The 19137-nt window shown below is 42.8% G+C and overlaps 1 protein-coding gene across 4 annotated transcripts in view; it reads left to right on the forward strand.

Annotated features, from left to right (window-relative positions):
- Positions 1-1196, forward strand: part of LOC110489414 (trafficking protein particle complex subunit 9) — a 288194-nt gene extending 286998 nt beyond the window's left edge. For all 4 annotated transcript variants that reach the window (XM_036970672.1, XM_036970674.1, XM_036970673.1 and 1 more), the window contains one exon: positions 1-1196. This exon is cut by the window's left edge and continues 400 nt beyond it. The gene's annotated coding sequence lies outside the window, so the exon portion shown is untranslated.
- The last annotated feature ends 17941 nt before the right edge of the window (positions 1197-19137 follow it).

Below are 19137 nucleotides of genomic sequence, written 5' to 3' on the forward strand. Positions count from 1 at the left end.
GTCACTCAATAATTTCCAGTAACTGGGTTTGAGGTATTTTTTGTACTCTATGTTAAAGCATGAAGGATACAGTAGGTCTTACTGGATTTGGAAATCACCTTTTGAATCATTTTATGAATTTCAGCACCATGAAATCAGTCATCGAAATGTATCAGCCATGATGGAGGTTTTGTGGAAAGATCATAAGGTCACCTCTTTCCTCCTTTTCACTCAACTTACCAGGGATGTAGCGCATCATACCATCCTGTTGGGCTCCAAATGGCAGTGGTGGAAAAGTACCCACATGTCATACTGTAGTAAAAGTAAAGATACCTTAATAGAAAATGACTCGAGTAAAAGTGAAAATCCCCCAGTAAAATATTACTTGAGTAGTTGTATTTGGTCTTAAATATAATTAAGTATTAAAAGTAAATGTGATTCCTAAAATATACTTAAGTATTGATAGTATAAATCATTTAAAAATCTCTATAATGCAAACCAGACGGCACCATTTTCTTTCCAGACGGCACCATTTTTCAGACATAATTTACAAACAAAGCATGTGTGTTTAGTGAATCCGCCAGATCAGAGGCAGCAGGGATGACCAGGGATGTTCTCTTGATGAGTGCGCGACTTTGACAATTTTTCTGTCCTGCTAAGCATTCAAAATGTAACGAGTACTTTTAAGGTGTTTAAGGTTTTATGGAGTAAAAAGTACATTATTTTATTTTGCAATATAGTCAAGTAAAAGTAAAAGTTGTCGAAAATATAAATAGTTAAGTACAGATATCCCAAAAACTACTTAAGTAGTACTTTAAAGTATGTTTTACTTAAGTACTTTACACCACTGCCAAATGGAAGTTATTATGTGTCCAATCCTTCCCTCTCAACAATCTGAGCAGCAGAGTAGAGATACTCTCATGTGAACATGATTATCAAGCAGCATCCTCCTGGGTATATGATTCTGTCTGTAAATTATATAATATATTATGAGAAGCACAGTGTATTACTCTACCACAGGAATCCACAATCACCTCTATCGATTTGTGGTTTCTGCTTTAGCAATTAGCTTGATTCGCTGTTGTCTCTCTACTCTCTGCGTGACTGTAAACATGGATTTTTACTGCTGAGCTTGTATATTTGGGCCTCTGTATCTCCCTGTCTATAAACTCCTGCAATACATGTAAATAAATGTTGAGTTGAGCCAACTTCTGAAAGGGTGTTTGCATGTATTTGATATGTAGGAGCAAAGAGTTGGACTCGTTCTTCTGTCCTTTTTTGGACATTTGCTCGTCCCTCTGCCTGGCAAATTGACACGAGTCTAGCCTATCCCCTTCATTCACACAGCCACAGACAGAAGCCCATAAAGATATGCAATGTGCATCAGCGTTCCAGAATTACCACTGGTAAATTAAGGAGAGATAATAGAGTTTCGTTGCCCGTGCATAATAGTCACTGAGTGGACAAAACAATAAGAACACCTTCCTAATATTGAGCTGCACCCTTTGTTTTCTTCAGAACAGCTTCAGTTCGCCGGGACATGGGCTCTACAAGGTGTCAAAAGCGTTCCACAGGGAAGCTGGCCCATGTTGACTCCAATGCTTCCCGAAGTTGTGTCAATTTGGCTGGATGTCCTTTGGGTGGTGGACCATTCGTGATACACCCAGGAAACTGTTGAGTGTGAAAAACCCAGCAGCGTTGCAGTTCTTGATACAAACCGGTGTGCCTGGCACCTACGACCACACCCCGTTCAAAGGCACTTAAATATTCTGTCTTCCCCATTCACCCTCTGAATGGTACACATACACGATCCATGTCTCAATTGTCTCAAGGCTTAAAAATCCTTCTTTAACCTGACTCACTCCTCCCCTTCATCTACACTGATTGAAGTTGATTTAATAAGTGACATCAATAAGGGATCATAGCTTTCACCTGGATTCACCTGGTCAGTCTGTCATGGAAAGAACAAGTGTTTGATGAATGTGTCTGAGGTTTGATGAATGGAGAGGGAATGTTAAGTGTACACAAACACACATTAGCAGGTAAGTCCTTTACAAAACAAAGTGTTATCATAATAAATGGGGGAGCCTTGGGCAGAGTTCTCTTCCACCTTGAATAAAAACCCATTGTGTCAGGTAAGTGAAGCATGTTACTGTTTCCTGTAGAGCAGAATGAAACACTTCCTGGATGAGGGGAGCTTGAGGAGACCAGGCGGGGGTGGAACAGGTACTACTGGTTTTATCTATAAATGCATTGATCGTGTTCCTGACAACCAGGTGCCACAGCAGCAGTCACAGTGGTTACCTAATGTGTGTCTGTCCTTAACAGCAATGAGACTTGAGCATGGCAAAACAAGTTGAGATGGGCCTGCGTAGCTGATGCAACAATACAGATGCCAGAAAATAGGGCAGGGAGTTTTCTAAGATAACACAGAATGTGGGCCGTTTTATATGAGTAGCTGTACACCACTATTCTAAAGTTGGGGAGCATTGTGAGGTTAATGATTACATTGTAGGCCTGGAAAAACAATGTTACGTAGACATAACTCAACATCAGAACAAAATGGCATTTCGTGGCTGTAGCTACTCATCGCAGGTCTGCCTCCTTTAGCCTATGGTTACTGCCTTATCATAGGCAGAGCACAGACGCAGTGAACCAATAGGAGATGAGGGGGAGAGATGCAATCGGTACTGCTGAAGCGCAATCAAAATGTTAAAGTAATTTCCGCTTGAGCCGACATATGCAGCGTTTTACCATGAATGCGGTCTAAACTAATGCGGGAACATTGTTTAAACGTCATTTCAACGACAACATTCAATGTGATGACGTTGAATCGACATGGAAAATGCCCAGTGGGTTATCTTACCTTTAAATTTCAACCTCGCTATAATGCTGAACTTTAGCGAGACAGGTTGAATCCAGCCCTAGTTCTGAAATGTAGCTCTGGCTGTGTACTGGAGAGGATGAGGAGGCTGGGGAGGACTGTCTTACAACCCTGTGAATGTGGGTGTGAAGGATAGGGAGAGGGACCCCACCAACCCCCAGTAGACAAACGGGATCAGGATAGGAGATTAGGCTGTAGAGAGACAGAGGTCTGTCTGGCAGTGTGCTTGAGAGGCTGAATAGTTCTAACAACCATGTAGCTGTAGATAGGAGAGGGATCCATCCCACTAGCCCCAGGTCTATTGTAGGGATGCTTGGTCTTGGAGGTTTCCCTGCAACAAGTCTCCTTTCAATAGAGCTGCTGCTTGTCAGTGAGTGAAGTGAACAACTAAGGGGCGATCATCCCTCCGCTCCCCACAGCACAGAACAGCGCTGGTACAACTACAAGCACAATGTAAAAAATGACAGCATATACTCCCCTGTCTGACCTTACCATCCTGATGCTAGTTTATCCTTGCACTCTCCATAGCACGGCTCAGCATCAGTACAGAATCAGCACAATGTCAAAAAGTAGCTTACAGTCAGTCCCCTGTCCAACCTCTGCACTGTCCTAATGCTAGCTTATTATTGCCTGTATCCTGTTTGCTAGGGTGTAAAGAGATGAAGGCTTATAATCATCGCTGAACACTTGGATGCATTGCACATTTCGAGACAAAGTTATTGAGGAGTATTGGCACCTTAAATTCTAATATTGCTCTTGGTTGTGCAGTACTATGCAAGTCATTTCACACAGCCACAGGCTGGTACATAAGGTGTTCTATTTTATATAGGGAGAAAAGGCCCTTTTGTTCAGACAAAAACAAAGGAAATTAATTTGATAATTGCATCGCTCTGGCTGTAAATAATAAGGAAATAGAGATGAAACATTCCTTTATTCAATGTACAAAGTGTATACACCGAACAGCTTAGTCACTCTAGAAACAACACATTTCGCATTTTCACAGCAAGGTAATTTTACAAGCAAAACAAACAGCACAATTCTCCTCGATGCAAATGTGAGACTGATTTTCAAAATCCTTCCGATGCATATTCTCAGGTTTGGTCTCGTGTGTATAAGTGCACTACTAAAATAGCTATCTGGAGATCCGCTTTCTGTAATTGATTGAATACAGGACAATCAATTACAATTAACACAAGTGTCTCTTTATGTCGTTGCAAATAATGAATTACCATTCCAGGATCCAGTGGATTTAGCTAACCCAACCCGTATTCTGGTGACATAAAATACCATACTGTAAGAAATCATATTCTGTCATCAAAACATCTGATTCTCTCTAAAAGCATGCTCAGCAAAGGCACAATGTCTCTGTTAAAACATCTCAGTGCCATATTACCAGCTCCCATTGAGCAGCACGAGCTTTGATCGCAACACTACATCGACCCTACTACATCGTCTAAATGTAAGACCCCATTACATCGTCTAAATGTAAGACCCTACTACATCGTCTAAATGTAAGACCCCATTACATCGTCTAAATGTAAGACCCCACTACATCGTCTAAATGTAAGACCCCATTACATCGTCTAAATGTAAGACCCCATTACATCGTCTAAATGTAAGACCCCATTACATCGTCTAAATGTAAGACCCCACTACATCGTCTAAATGTAAGACTCCACTACATCGTCTAAATGTAAGACCCCACTGCATCGTCTAAATGTAAGACCCCACTACATCGTCTAAATGTAAGACCCCACTGCATCGTCTAAATGTAAGAACATTTGCATAAACTATACTGTAGAGAAGCACCTGAGAATCAGATAGGGATCATGCTGTCAAGTGCCTTGAAGACTGAAACACTCGCTCTTTCCTAGAGAGGCTGATTATATCTACCATCTCATGTAGACATCCAGAAGGCTGCAGTAGTAGAAAGGCAATTGTATGCAAAATGTACATTTTAATCCCTATACTTACTAGAAGACACATGAAGACCTGTTTCTTTTAGCATCCAATGCTTTGAAATCCTCAAAGGAACAGTTGTTTTTTTTAAGTGCACAATAAACGTCTCCACAATAGCTGTGATAACCTCTGTTGGAAGTTGAACTGAATATTGCTTGCTGACCTACATCATGTAACTGAGCACGTTTCTGAGTAAACAAATGAAAGCAATGGCTTCTCCATCTCTGTATCTCTTTTTGTTGTTGGTTATTATTCCGATAAAGAAGATGTCTTGCAGGTTATGGGATGGTGAGGTAGATGGAATTAAATTAGGTCTGGGACTTGCATTAGTAAAGAGAAAACAACAAACGAATAATAATAGTGAACTGTCTCTGTCTCTATTCTCTCTCTCTTTCTCTCTCTTTCTCTCTCTCTCTCATATAAAAGTTGCATAGAGAGAAATAGACATGAGCTGTAAATGTGAGATATCTTTCCTCTAAAAAGGTTTGAGCATGACCGTGGACTCCGTCTCTGCCATTTTATTGACTGGGAACAGAACAAGGACTGGATGCTTCGTCCATCTGCCTGTCTGCACTCTGCAGCCAATGATAAGCTCCTAACACTTCCATTTTATTTGTCTTCTTCAACAGAACTGCAACGTCCTCTCACTCCTTCACCATGTGTTTGTTGTTCAGTACTATTATCAATCACCACCCTTTACTGAATAGAAGTCTGTCTCCCCCATTTTAATCCTGCACAGTAAAGGAGGAACAGTACTTAAGAATGTTGAGTCGTAGTCTACACTGTCATGTCTTCAGTCTGAACTTTCTTTGTCAATTAGCTAGCTATTTACTTGACATTAGCCATTACCATTCCAACAGCAATGGGGGAGCTCAGCCCATAAAGTGCTCAAAAACAACCAAGAGGACAGATACTGTAGAGCCAGGCTCAGTCAAGTGTTAAAACCAAATCAAAAACCTATCAGCAGGACATTATCGCCAGAATATTTTAACATTTCAGGCAAAGCGGCATTATATTACATTTCAGTAGCTAGGTTTCCATCCAGTTCGCGACAGACTGTCATGCAAATTCTAAAATCTGCATGAAGAAAATATACACATTTTCCTACCAGCTCAACTGGAACAAAGAGCTCCGCAGTCTCTCTTTGCATTTTCAACTCTACCGGTGGTTTTGTCACAACAACTGTTGATTAAATAACAAGTGAGCCTACTATTGGGCTGCGTTGTTAAGTTCTGGAACGTTCATTTGAAAGGAAACTGTGATGTATAGCAGGGTTTCCCAAACTTGGTCCTGGGGCCCCCCACAGGTACACGTTTTAGTTGTTGCCCTAGCACCACACAGCTGATTCAAATATCCAACTCATCATCAACCTTTGATTATTTGAATCAGCTGTGTAGTCCTAGGGCAACAACCAAAACATGCACCGAGGGGGGGCCCCAGGACAGAGTTTGAGAAACCCTGCTGTAGTGAAAAATGGGGGAGGGGTTGGGTTGTAGGTTGGGGAACACTGTCAGCATGGCCACTGCCTTTTAAATACGTCACTCATTCCTTCAAGCCACAACTCGCCACACCCTCCAAACGGGAGCAGACATACTTCAAAGTCTGTTCAAGAACGTACAATTACATTTTGGGGAAACGTGTCATTCAATTCAAACCGTTCCACAAGGTAGCAAACGTTCCAGCGAACTGAACGCACCTCTGGTCTTGGCACGTGGGCTCTAGCCATCAGCTAACAGATACAGTGCGGGTAGACTGTGCGGGTCGGTTGGTCTGAGAAATGAGAATACTATGGATAAGACTAAGAGGGGGATATTTTTATTTGTCAAATGGCAGTCAAGCATCGATCGTCATGTCACCAGAATAAGACCTTTGATATTTATTGGAAGAGGCATCAACCATCAAATCAAATCAAATGTATTTATATAGCCCTTCGTACATCAGCTGATATCTCAAAGTGCTGTACAGAAACCCAGCCTAAAACCCCAAACAGCAAGCAATGCAGGTGTAGAAGCACGGTGGCTAGGAAAAACTCCCTAGAGAGGAACCAGGCTATGTGGAGTGGCCAGTCCTCTTCTGGCTGTGCCGGGTGGAGATTATAACACAGAAGATGTTCAAATGTTCAAAAATGACCAGCATGGTCAAATAATAATAATCACAGTAGTTGTCGAGGGTGCAGCAAGTCAGCACCTCAGGAGTAAATGTCAGTTGGCTTTTCATAGCCGATCATTAAGAGTATCTCTACCGCTCCTGCTGTCTCTAGAGAGTTGAAAACAGCAGGTCTGGGACAGGTAGCACGTCCGGTGAACAGGTCAGGATTCCATAGCCGCAGGCAGAACAGTTGACACTGGAGCAGCAGCAGGTGGACTGGGGACAGCAAGGAGTCATCATGCCAGGTAGTCCTGAGGCATGGTCCTAGGGCTCAGGTCCTCCGAGAGAGAGAAAGAAAGAGAGAATTAGAGAGAGCCTACTTAAATTCACACAGGACACTGGATAAGACAGGAGAAGTACTCCAGATATAACAGACTGACCCTAGCCCCCCGATACAAACTACTGCAGCATAAATACTGGAGGCTGAGACAGGAGGGGTCAGGAGACACTGTGGCCCCATCCGATGATACCCCCAGAGAGGGCCAAACAGGAAGGATATAACCCCACCCACTTTGCCAAAGGACAGCCCCCACACCACTAGAGGGATATCTTCAACCACCAACTTACCATCCTGAGACAAGGCCGAGTATAGCCCACAAAGATCTCCGCCACGGCACAACCCAAGGGGGGGGGGGGGGGGCGCCAACTCAACCCAGACAGGATGATCACATCAGTGACTCAACCCAGTCAAGTGACGCACCCCAGTAAGCCAGTGACTCAGCCCCTGTAATAGGGTTAGAGGCAGAGAATCCCAGTGGAAAGAGGGGAACCGGCCAGGCAGAGACAGCACGGGTGGTTCGTTGCTCCAGTGCCTTTCCGTTCACCTTCACACTCCTGGGCCAGACTACACTCAATCATATGACCCACTTGAAGAGATGAGTCTTCGGGAAAGGCTTAAAGGTTGAGACCGAGTTGACGTCTCTCAAATGGGTAGTCAGACCATTCCATAAAAATGGAGCTCTATAGGAGAAAGCCCTGCCTCCAGCTGTTTGCTTAGAAATTCTAGGGACAAGTAGGAGGCCTGCGTCTTGTGACCGTAGCGTACGTGTAGGTATGGATAGCAGGATCAAGTCAGAGAGATAGGTAGGAGTAAGCTAATGTAATGCTTTGTAGGTTAGCAGTAAAACCTTGAAATCAGCCCTTCCCTTGACAGGAAGCCAGTGTAGGGAGGCTAGCACTGGAGTAATATGATCAAATTGTTTGGTTCTAGTCAGGATTCTAGCAGCCATATTTAGCACTAACTGAAGTTTATTTAGTGCTTTATCCGGGTAGCCGGAAAGTAGAGCATTGCATTAGTCTAACCTAGAAGTAACAAAAGCATGGATGAATTTTTATGCATCATTTTTTTTGACAGAAAGTTTCTGATTTTTGCAATGTTACGTTGATGGAAAAAAACTGTCCTTGAAACAGTCTTGATATGTTCGTCAAAAGAGAGATCAGGGTCCAGAGTAACGTCGAGGTTCTTCGCAGTTTTATTTGAGACGACTGTACAAATAAAACATTATGTCTGAAACACAGGCTTCTAGCGAGGGCAATAACGTTTCATTGAAATGTACAGCTGTGTGTCATCCGCATAGCAGTGAAAGTTAGCATTATGTTTTTGAATGACATCCCCAAGAGGTAAAATATATAGTGAAATCAATAGTGGTCCTAAAACGGAACCTTGAGGAACACCGAAATTTACAGTTCATTTGTCAGAGGACAAAATGATATCTTTCCCGACAGATAAGATCTAAACCAGGCCAGAACTTGTCCGTGTAGACCAATTTGGGTTTCCAATCTCTCCAAAAGAATGTGGTGATCGATGGTATCAAAAGCAGCACTAAGGTCTAAGAGCACGAGGACAGATGCAGAGCCGCGGTCTGATGCCATTAAAAGGTAATTTACCACCTTCACATGTGCAGTCTCAGTGCTATGATGGGGTCTAAAACCAGACTGAAGCATTTCGTATACATTGTTTATCTTCAGGAAGGCAGTGAGTTGCTTATTTTCCATCATAATTTGCAAATTAATTCATTAAAAATCCTACAATGTTATTTTCTGGATTTTTTTTCTCATTTTGTCTGTCATAGTTGAAGTGTACCTATGATGAAAATTACAGGCCTCTCTCATCTTTTTAAGTGGGAGAACTTGCACAATTGGTGGCTGACTAAATACTTTTTTGCCCCACTGTATTTACTCTGTAGCCTAGTAAGCTGCATGGTCTCCCAATTAGTGGTGGGAGGACTACACACCATATCATCTTGTGACTCCCAGGGTAACTAGCCCCCCGGAGTAACTGCCCCCCCCCCCCCCCCCCCCCCTCTGTAATTCTCACAGAAATCACTTTATGTCACCAAATGTTTTTTTAAATACTTCCCCCAGCTGTCACTACTATTGCTCAACTAAAAATGTTATCTGTCGCATCTAAAAATGTAAGTCGCTGTAACCAAACGATTCTGAGATAAGTTTAGAAAAAGTTCTATACAGTACAGTACTGCATGTGTCAAATGAGAACAACACAGAGGCTGAGAAACCCTTAAGTCAACAGTCCGAAGGTGATACAAAATGTGTAATCCAAAGATCTGTCACCCAAAATGACACACTATAGTTTGTACCCGTCTAAACTTAAGAAAATGTTTGACTGTTTTGGTAATGATCAACATGTCCTCATATCCCTGTGTCCATTCCCCCACACTCTTCTACCAATCACAATAGGAGGAAATGATGTATTTTTTACCTGAAAGAAGAAAAAACAAGCCTTTATACAGATGAAGCCTTCAATTAAATCTCTTTCTACTGCTTCTCCATTGAGAAGTATAGTCACGTCCAGTCATTCATTTCAACAACCTTGATATGCAAATGATCTCAGAGAGATGGAGAAGAGATTGTGGTAAACACAAAGCAGTCCTCTGACACCTGTGTTATGTCTATATGACGTGCATGGTGCACAGTGCCCCTGGTTAAACGAAGTTTGCTGGAAGTGGACTTAGCTATTTAAGCTATAGGAGCCAGTCTTTTTTTTAAAAATGTAATTGAACAAAGCAAGTCAGTTAAGAACAAATTATTATTTACAATGACGGCCTACACCGGCCAAACCCGGACGACACTGGGCCAATTATGCTCCGCCCCATGGGACTCCCAATCACGGCAGATTGTGATACATCCTAGATTTGAAACAGGGTGTCTGTCATGCTGCGCCACTTGGGAATGCAGAATCGTTCTTTGTATAGACAAAGAAATGCTCAACCGATTGGAACCGGAACAAAGAGCTCCACAGTCTCTCTTTGCAATTTACGGGCAAGTCTTTGGGCCAAATGTCCCCTCCCCGTCCTAAATTTGAAAGATGTTAACACCAGCAAAATCGTAATTTGTCCAAATAACCAGTAACGGAAAAACCCAAGCACCAGAACTAATGTCACTCCTTATTTCACGTATCCTATAGTATAAGGACAGATCTACAGTACCATTTCTGTTTACGTAGTCTGTCCACGAGAGACTATCTGCAGACTAACACAGTCTTGTGGCAGACTTCAGCACAAGGAGCCTGAGAAGGAGGCTACCTTACTACACAACACACTGGGCGGAAACAGGGGCGGGGGAGAGCCAGACACCAAGAGAGGAAACCCCTACACACCGTAAAACACTTTTTGTTGATTCAGCTAATAATAATTGAGTTACTGGTTCCACAGCCTCTTTTAGAGGCTTTTCAGACAGAAAGCATAGGGACAGCCACAGTGCTTTTAACATACCTTTTAATGTACACATCTGACACCCGCTGACATTTTGCATGTTCATATAATTTATTGTTCATATACTGTCACGACTTCCGCCCAAGTCGGTCCCTCTCCTTGTTCGGGCGGCGTTCGGCGGACGTCGTCACCAGCCTTCTAGCCATCGCCGATCCACTTTTCATTTTCCATTTGTTTTGTCCTTGTCTTACACACCTGGTTTCAATCCCCCAATTACTTGTTCATTATTTACCCCTCTGTTCCCCCATGTGTGTTTGTGAGTGATTGTTTGTTGTATTGCGGTCCGTTATTGTGGGCCTGGATTTATTTGATGTGTATTGTGATTATTGTTGAGTAAAATTGCGTAAATTACTCATATCTGCTGTCCTGCGCCTGACACATCTACACCAGCTACACACAGACGCATTACATATACAGTGCCTTCGGAAAGTATTCAGGCGTCTTTGACTTTTCAACATTTTGTTACGTTACAGCCTTATTCTAAAATGTATTTTCAAAAAAATACTCAGCAATCAACACACAATAACCCAAAATGACCAAGAGAAACAGGGCTTTTGGAATTTTTGGTAATGTATCAAAAATAAAACACATAAGTATCTTATTTACATAAGTATTCAGACCCTTTTCTATTAGACTGGAAATGTAGCTCAGGTGCATCCTGTTTCCATTGATCATCCTTGATATGATTCTACAACTTGATTGGAGTCCACCTTCGGTAAATTCAATTGATTGGACATGATTTGGAAAGACACACACCTGTCTATACAAGGTCCCACAGTTGACCATGCATGTCAGAGCAAAAATCAAGCCATGAGGTCGAAAGAATTGTCCGTAGAGCTCTGAGACAGGACTGTGTCGAGGCACAGATCTGGGGAAGGGTACCAAAACATTTCTGCAGCCTTGAAGATCCCCAAGAACACAGTGCACTCCATCTTTCTTAAATGGAAGAAGTTTGGAACCATCAAGACTTTTCCTAGAGCTGGCCGCTCGGCCAAACTAAGCAATCGAGGGAGAAGGGTCATGGTCAGTGAGGTGACCAAGAACCTGATGGTCAATCTGACAGAGCTCCAGTTCCTCTGTGGAGATGGGAGAACCTTTTAAAAGGACAACCGTTTCTGCAGCATTCCACCAATCAGGCCTTTATGGTAGAGTGGCCAGACGGAAGCCACTCCTCAGTAAAATATGAAACTCTTTGATTACACTCTTTGGCCTGAATGCCAAGCGGAAACCTTGCACCATCCCTACGGTGAAGCATTGAGGTGGCAGCATCATGCTTTGGGGATGTTTTTCAGTGGCAGGGACTGGGAGACTAGTCAGGATTGAGGCAAAGATGAACGGAGCAAAGTACAGCGAGATCCTTTATGAAAACCTTCTCCAGATTGTTCAAGACCTCAGACTGCAGTGAAGGTTCACCTACCAACAGGACAATGACCCTAAGCACACAGCCAAGACTTTGCAGGAGTGGCTTCAGGACAAGTCTCTGAATGTCCTTGAGTGGCCCAGCCAGAGCCCGGACTTGAACCTGATCTAACATCTCTGGAGAGAACTGAAAATAGCCACATCCAACCGGACAGAGCTTGGGAGGATCTGCAGAGAGGAATGGGAGAAATTCCCCCAAAACAGGTGTGCCAAGCTTGTAGCGTCATACCTAAGAAGACTCGAGGCTGTAATCGCTGCCAAAGGTGCTTCAATAAAAGCTTGAGTTAAGGGTCTGAATACTTATGCAAATATCATATTTCAGCTGTACTGTATTTGTCTAGAAACCTGTTTTGCTTTGTCATTATGGGGTATTGTGTGTAGATTGATGAGGAAAAAAATGTATTTAATCGGTTTTAGAATAAGGCAGTAGTAACATAACAAAATGTGGAAAAGTCAAGGAATGCTTTCCGAATGCACTGTAAATTAACATGCATGTTGAAAACAGTGTATGTTAAAAGCACTATTTGAAAGGTTGGGTGACCCTAGCCTTCGTTTTCTCAAGTTGGGGCTAAGTTCGGGCCAACTAAGAATGTTAAGTTCAGTTAACACTGACTGAAAAGTTGAGTAAACAAAGAGGAAACCCTAATCCTACAGACACCCATTCAATGGTAGAATGATTATTATAAACTGGGTGGTTCGAGCCCTGAGTGCTGATTAGCTAACAACCGTGGTATATCAGACCTTGTACCACGGGCATGACAAAACATTTATTTTTACTGCTCTAATTACGTTGGTAACCAGTTTGCTAATATATTGCTAATATACCACGGCAAAGGGCTGTATCAAGGCACTCTGCGTTGTGTCGTGCTATGGAACAGCCCTTAGCCGTGGTATATTGGCAATATACCACACCCCCTCTGGCCTTATTGCTTAATTGTATCCAGAAACCTGCGGTGAGTGTAATTGGAGCAAGGGGTCTCTTGTGGTGTCTGGACTGATTTCAGAAGCCACTCGGAAAGTTAATCCGCCATATCAATCACTACTGGGTTGGGATGCCTACTGAGAAAACAATTGGTTCACTGCCAAAACATATGAAGAGGGAGAGAGATTCAGAGGGAGATGAGGGGGAGGGAGAGGGAGAGGGAGATACACTGTACAGGGGGTGAGGGAGAGAGAGAGAGACAGAGAGAGAAAGAGAGAAGAAGAGAGATGGCACCAATCTATGCTGCATTACACACATACCTGAGAAGCATTGTGCTAGATCATACTGAGAGAGAGAGAGAGAGAGAGAGAAAGAAGGAGAGAGAGGAAGAAAGAAAGAAGGAGAGAAAGAAGGAAGGAGAGAGAGAGAGTGAATGAATGAAATGAACAGAAAGAGGAAGAGAGAGAAATTATACATCACATTGCTCTCCTGTTTATCATCCATCATCAGAGGAAGACATCAACACTCGTTTCCCCAGGAGATCACAGATCAGTGAGAACAACAACAACATAAACATTTAAGATGTGTGTTTGTTGACAAAAATGTAGTTTTAATGAGTAAATGAATGAGGCCTGTTAGGGGGAGGGTTAAAATATCTTAATGTGCACATAGCATGATTTATCATGTATTTCACATAATACAATAGTTTATTTGTCCATAGTAGTACAGTGTATTGTATTTAACACACATTTGACAATCTGCAATACATCACGATAATTGTATTAAACCACATACTATAATATTATGTAGTAATTTGTATAATGCCATTCTACACATTGTTAATCTAAACAAAATCTCTACTTGGGAATCTCTGTGCATCATGGATAATGCCTTTGTGATGTACCTCCCAAATGGCACCCAATTCCCTATAGAGCCCATAAGGTACTGGTCAAAAGTAGTGCACTACCGGGGAATAGGTAGGGAGCCATTTAGGACATATCCTCTGTGTCTTTCTGAGCGCCTGTAAGATATTCCTCCTCATTTAGTGATCCACTTTGTCATTACTATGGAGACTTCCTCTGAAGTACTGTAGGTGCCTGCTGCCGTTATCCAACTTTATTTTTACTCTTCTCCAGGAACACAGCTCTGTAGGTGGGAGGAGAGCAGAGACATGAAAGACGAGGAGAGAATATTGAGTTATATATAGATGGTATAGATAGAACACTCAGAACCATCCAGACAGTGTTGATTGAAGGAGCTGTTCAGACTCCAAATGGTTGCAGTTATGCACGGCTTGAAACTTGATTTATGCATTACAGTGTAGACACTTTGTTCCTTTCCAGTGAATATACCCCACCACAGCCCCTCTCTCTTCTGAATTCAGATGGAAGATGACTTTCTTTCTGAGTGCAGCGTTTTTATGTCTATGTGTGTGTGTGTGTGTGTGTGTGTGTGTGTGTGTGTGTGTGTGTGTGTGTGTGTGTGAAGTAATAATATCAGAATCAGTTATAGAACCCATTGCCCTTTATGGTTGTGAGGTCTGGGGTCCAACAAAGAATTCACAAAATGGGACAAACACCAAATTGAGACTGCATGCAGAATTCTGCAAAAATATTTTCCATGTACAAAGTAAAACTCCAAATATGCATACAGAGCAGAATTAGGCCGATACCCGCTAATTATCAAACTCCAGAAAAGTGCCGTTCAATTCTACAACCACCTAAAAGCTAGCGATTCCCAAACCTTCCATAACAAAGCCATCACCTACAGAGAGGTTAACCTGGAGAAGAGTCCCCTAAGCAAGCTGGTCCAGGGGCTCTGTTCACAAACACAAACACACCCAACAGAGCCCCAGGACAGCAACACAATTAGACCCAAACAAATCATGAGAAAACAAAAAGAGAATTACTTGACACATTGGAAAGAATTAACAAAAAAACAGGGCAAACTAGAATGCTATTTGGCCCTAAGAAGAATACCTGACCACTGTGAGTGACCCAAACTTAAGGAAAGCTTTGACTAGGTACAGACTCAGTGAGCATAGTCAGACCTGGCTCTCAAGAGAAGACAGGCTATGTGCTCTGCCCACTAAACGAGGTGGAAACTGAGCTGCACTTCCTGACCTCCTGCCAAATGTATGACCATATTAGAGATATATATTTCCCTCAGATTACACAGACCCACAAAAAATTGGAAAACAAACCCAATTTTGATAAACTCCCTTATCTTTTGGGTGAAAAACCACAGTGTGCATCACAGCAGCAAGATTTGTGACCTGTTACCACAAGAAAAGAGCAACCAGTGAAGAACAAACACCATTGTAAATACAATCCATATTTGTGTTTTTTTATTTTCACTTTTGTACTTAATTATTTGCACATAACATGAGATTTGAAATGTCTTTATTCTTGTGGAACTTTTGTCAGTGTAATGTTCACTCAGCTCCCGAGTGGTGCAGCGGTCTAAGGCACTGCATCACTACAGTACCTGGTTCAAATCCAGGCTGTATCACTTCTGGCTGTGATTGGGAGTCCCAGAGGGTGGGGCACAATTGGCCCAGCGTCGTCCAGGTTTGGCCGGAGTAGGCCGTCATTGTAAATAAGAATTTGTTCTTAATTGACTTGCCTAGTTAAATAAAAAATTGCGGTAAAAAAAGTATTGTTTATTTCACTTTTGTTTATTGTCTGTTTCACTTGCTTTGGCAATGTAAACATATGTGTCCCAGGCCAAAAACAAACCTTAAATTGAAAATGAATTGAGAAAGAGAGACAGAGGAAGACAAAAGAGAGGAAGCGATCATGTCTGCTTTAATCTGTACATATTAGGACAGATAGTTGTGCCACCCATCAGTAACTTCCAATAGAAAGCACTCTGGGCTAATTCCACCCGAACGGTCATGTCACAAAATTGGAGTGACTCACTTATCGTTTTCATGCCAGTGAATGTAAAATGATGGTAAAAAGGGTGGTTACTGAAGCACATACTGTACAATGTTAGAATGGAACTGGACTGTGGACATGAAGCTAGGGTTAGAATGGAACTGGACTGTGGACATGAAGCTAGGGTTAGAATGGAACTGGACTGTGGACATGAAGCTAGGGTTAGAATGGAACTGGACTGTGGACATGAAGCTAGGGTTAGAATGGAACTGGACTGTGGACATGAAGCTAGGGTTAGGATTGAACTGGACTGTGGACATGAAGCTAGGGTTAGAATGGAACTGGACTGTGGACATGAAGGTAGGGTTAGAATGGAACTGGACTGTGGACATGAAGCTAGGGTTAGAATGGAACTGGACTGTGGACATGAAGCTAGGGTTAGAATGGAACTGGACATGAAGCTAGGGTTAGAATTGAACTGGACTGTGGACATGAAGCTAGGGTTAGAATGGAACTGGACTGTGGACATGAAGCTAGGGTTAGAATGGAACTGGACTGTGGACATGAAGCTAGGGTTAGAATTGAACTGGACTGTGGACATGAAGCTAGGGTTAGGATTGAACTGGACTGTGGACATGAAGCTAGAGTTAGGATTGAACTGGACTGTGGACATGAAGCTAGGGTTAGAATGGAACTGGACATGAAGCTAGGGTTAGAATGGAACTGGACATGAAGCTAGGGTTAGGATGGAACTGGACATGAAGCTAGGGTTAGAATGGAACTGGACTGTGGACATGAAGCTAGGGTTAGAATGGAACTGGACTGTGGACATGAAGCTAGGGTTAGAATGGAACTGGACTGTGAACATGAAGCTAGGGTTAGAATGGAACTGGACTGTGGACATGAAGCTAGGGTTAGAATGGAACTGGACTGTGGACATGAAGCTAGGGTTAGGATGGAACTGGACTGTGGACATGAAGCTAGGGTTAGGATTGAACTGGACTGTGGACATGAAGCTAGGGTTAGGATTGAACTGGACTGTGGACATGAAGCTAGGGTTAGAATGGAACTGGACTGTGGACATGAAGCTAGGGTTAGAATGGAACTGGACTGTGGACATGAAGCTAGAGTTAGAATGGAACTGGACTGTGGACATGAAGCTAGGGTTAGGATTGAACTGGACTGTGAACATGAAGCTAGGGTTAGAATGGAACTGGACTGTGGACATGAAGCTAGAGTTAGAATGGAACTGGACTGTGGACATGAAGCTAGGGTTAGAATGGAACTGGACTGTGGACATGAAGCTAGGGTTAGAATGGAACTGGACTGTGGACATGAAGCTAGGGTTAGAATGGAACTGGACTGTGGACATGAAGCTAGGGTTAGAATGGAACTGGACTGTGGACATGAAGCTAGGGTTAGAATGGAACTGGACTGTGGGCATGAAGCTAGGGTTAGGATGGAACTGGACTGTGGACATGAAGCTAGGGTTAGGATTGAACTGGACTGTGGACATGAAGCTAGGGTTAGGCTTGAACTGGACTGTGGACATGAAGCTAGGGTTAGAATGGAACTGGACTGTGCACATGAAGCTAGGGTTAGGATTGAACTGGACTGTGGACATGAAGCTAGGGTTAGAATGGAACTGGACTGTGGACATGAAGCTAGGGTTAGAATGGAACTGGACTGTGGACATGAAGCTAGGGTTAGGATTGAACTGGACTGTGGACATGAAGCTAGGGTTAGAATGGAACTGGACTGTGGACATGAAGCTAGGGTTAGGATTTGAACTGGACTGTGGACATGAAGCTAGGGTTAGGATTGAACTGGACTGTGGACATGAAGCTACGGTTAGAATGGAACTGGACTGTGGACATGAAGCTAGGGTTAGGTTTTGGTTGAGGCTAGTGTTAGGGTTGAACCCATATTGACTCCATTGCTTCCCACAGTTGTGTCAAGTTGGCTGGATGTCCTTCGGTGGTGAACCATTCTTGATACACACAGGAATCTGTTGAGCATGAAAACCCCAGCAGGGTAGCAGTTCTTGATAGAAACCAGTGTGCCTGGTACCTTTTGTTGTCTCTATCTTCCTGCCCTTCGTGCTATATGTGCCCAATAATGTTTCTACCATGTTTTGTGCTGCTGCCATGTTGTGTTGCTACCATGCTGTGTTTTCATGTGTTGCTGCCATGCTATTTTGTTGTCTTAGGTCACTATTTAGGTAGTGTTGTGGTGTCTCGCTGTGATGTGTGTTTTGTCCTATATTATTATTTTTTTTTAAAATCCCGTCCCCACAGGAGGCCTTTTACCTTTTGGTAGGCCGTCATTGTAAATAAGAATTTGTTCTCAACTGATTTGCCTAGTTAAATAAAGTTTAAATAAAATATAAATAAAACTACCATACCCCGTTCAAAGGCACTTGAATTCACCCCCTGAATGGCACACATACACAATCCCTGTCTCAATTGTCTGAAGGCTTAAAAATACTTATTTAACCTGACTCCTCCCCTTCATCTACACTGATTGAAGTGGATTTAACAAGTGACATCAATAAGGGATCATAGCTTTCACCTGGATTCCCCTGGTCAGTCTATGTCATAAAAAGAGCACGTGTTCTTAATGTTTTGTACACTCAGTGTATATAATGGTGTGTATAGACAGTATGTGAATAGAAAATGTTTGTATTGCAGTATTTATATAGGATGAACCATGACTAGAATAGTTTATATACAAATAAAGTGAGTAAAACAGTATGTAAACATTATTAAAGTGACCAGTGTTCAATGACTATGTACATAGGGCAGCGGTCTCTAAGTTGTAGGATAGAGTACCGGGTGGTAGCCTGCTAGTAACAGCGACTTAGGTTCAGTGCAGGGTACTGGACTGAGGCCGGCTAGTGGTGACTGTTTAACAGTCTGATGGCCTGGAGATAGAAGCTGTTTATCATTCTCTCGGTCCCAGCTTTGATGCGCCTGTACTTCTAGATGGTAGCAGGGTGAACAGGCCGTGGCTCGAGTGCCTAAGGTCCTTGATGATCTTCTCGGCCTTCCTGTCACACCGGGTGCTCTAGATGTCCTGGAGGGCGGACATTGTGCCCCCTGTGATGCATTGGGCTGACCACTACACTCTATGGAGAGCCCTGCGGTTCCGGATTGTGCAATTGCTGTACCCGGTAGTGATACAGCCCGACAGGAGGCTCTCAATGGTGCATCTGTA

The sequence above is a fragment of the Oncorhynchus mykiss genome, chromosome 32 (assembly GCF_013265735.2).
Source record: "Oncorhynchus mykiss isolate Arlee chromosome 32, USDA_OmykA_1.1, whole genome shotgun sequence".
Classification (NCBI taxonomy): domain Eukaryota; kingdom Metazoa; phylum Chordata; class Actinopteri; order Salmoniformes; family Salmonidae; genus Oncorhynchus; species Oncorhynchus mykiss.